Source organism: Buceros rhinoceros, unplaced genomic scaffold (genome assembly GCF_000710305.1).
Source record: "Buceros rhinoceros silvestris isolate BGI_N320 unplaced genomic scaffold, ASM71030v1 scaffold11803, whole genome shotgun sequence".
Lineage (NCBI taxonomy): Eukaryota > Metazoa > Chordata > Aves > Bucerotiformes > Bucerotidae > Buceros > Buceros rhinoceros.
Genome location: NW_010401838.1, coordinates 12,216 through 14,447, shown reverse-complemented (window position 1 = coordinate 14,447; position 2,232 = coordinate 12,216).

Sequence of the window (2,232 nt, the reverse complement as noted above, 5' to 3'; positions counted from 1 at the left end):
TTTTTTTTTCTTGTGTAACAGACTTATTGTTGTAGTGGCCAGTAGCAAGCAGGAGAGAAAACAGAGGCCTGGGAAAAGATTACTTTGATGGAAAAACATAGCTTGTGGCAGTCTGAAGTGACATCTCTTAGGTTGTGAACGGACGTATCTGAGAGACTACTGTCTGCACAGGTGAGGAGTGGTTTTTTGGTTTGGTTTTGTTGTGTTTTCCTATTAAAGCCGGAGGGGATGCTGGAACACGCCCAAACCTTTTAACGAGAACTACTATGTGACAAATAACCTGCAGAAAACTCAGGTCGTCACTCGAGGTCAAACATGATGTGAGTTGCTCCAAAAGGTAGTAGTTTCTCTGGGATACAAAATAAGAAGGGTGGCTGAACAGAAAACTCTGCAGAAACAGGCAGCTTTGGCAGATCTGGAAAATTGTCGCACAGTGTGGTATAAAATCAGAAACGTACAGCGCTTAGCACACTGCTCCTCATTTGGTCCGTTTTGTTTCACCACCCCTTTTGTGCTGAATGTAGACAGGAAAGCAGTTGTAAGGTTTGTGTGGTGATTGGCTTATGAAAGCAGCATCCTAAGGTTTTCAGTGATGAAGTGTCATTTCCCTGGAAAACAATAGCTGGGAAAGCCACTGATTCCTGTGGAGGATGCTCGTGGTCCGGATAGACTGGGCGTTGCTCGAGTTGCTCCATTTGCCAGTACTGTCCTGAAGAGGAGAGCAAATGTTTGCTTGTTCAAGGAATGGGTTTGTGCTGAAAGCAGTGGTCTTCATCACTCTCTCTTACAGTTTGTATTAAGTGCAGCCGCTGTCTGAAAAAGGCCCCAGACAGGTGTGATTTCAGTCTGGCTGGCCCCAGAACTGAGAAAGCAGCTTTGGCGCTGGGGCTGGAAGAGACGGGAAAGTGATGTGCTTACAGTCCGGGTAAAGGGGGCAGCGGTTGTTCCCAGCAGCGGCTGTTCCCAGCAGCGGCTGTCCCTGGTCTCAACCTTGTGACAGGCAGAAAAGGTTAGGTGGGCAATAGAGCTGGTTGCCTCTAGGGACACCTGACTGGCACCCCACACGTATTGTATGCAACATTGTCCCATTAACTAGGTTGTTGCATGGGTTGATTTTGTATATAGACAACTCTAGCCTTGACAGTAAGGGCCGTCTTGCTGTCGTGAGGATGGGAAGACCTTCATTCCAGAGCTCTATGCTACAAAACAGCGTTCTTTTGTGTTTTTACCATGGAATGTCTTTCCATTTGTAAAGTGTAAGAAAAGGACCAAACAGTGCAAGTCAAGTACACAGCAAAAAATGACAGTGTGGGATGGAGACTGTCAGACTGTGGGAATCCATCCTCTGTCACTTACATAAATGGAAAAGCAATTGTTTGTTCCTCCCCAGAAATGTAGTTTATGCACTCTATATAAAGGCAAATTATTTAGTGCAGTGCAAGGAAAATTCTTTTTTTCCTATCTGAAACCAATTTAATATTAACTGATGAAACCATTAGTAGATACTGAGCCAAATGAATCCCTTTGGAGAGGACACAATGTGGAGGAGTGGTTATCTGACAAAAAGCCTGCCTCCATTTTGGAGGTAATGAGTCTTTTATTTTTTTTGCTTTTTTAATAATAGGGGAAGAGAGAGGGATAGATCTGCTAGAATACTCTCCTTATTGTCTTTCCAGCCTATACTCTCATGGAGGGGAGCAGCTGAGAGTTGAAAGGGGGAAAATCCTGACTATTGTGCTTTCTGTGAGATAAGGAATATTTTGGAGTCGCTTGTCTCATGTACGAAACCTGGTAAAAGGGAGTTTTATTGACATAAGGAAGAGTTTTGGGGCAAAACAGATTTTAGCCTCAGGAGTCTGCTTTTGACTCTTGGTTTGTCCGGGTGTTTTATATGTCTTTGAAAATGAATGCTAAAAGGGGGACTATGAGCCACACGGGCTGAGATTGACCTCAAGAGGTGAAAGCACAATTGAAAAGGTCTATTTAAAATGTTTAAGGAATTAATAATTGCTGAAAAGTGCAGATTACTAGAAGAACAAGCATCTTATATGCCACATTACAGACAGATCCGGCACTCATGGGAGGCATTTATGACAACAGTCTTTCAGTGGGTGACATTTATGTACATGATAAAGAGACAAGACCTCTTTAAGTAAAATTTACAATGAGCTTTCTAATGTCATGAGTTTTTTTAGGCTTAAAAAATTCCTTCTCTCATAAAATTAACTCCTC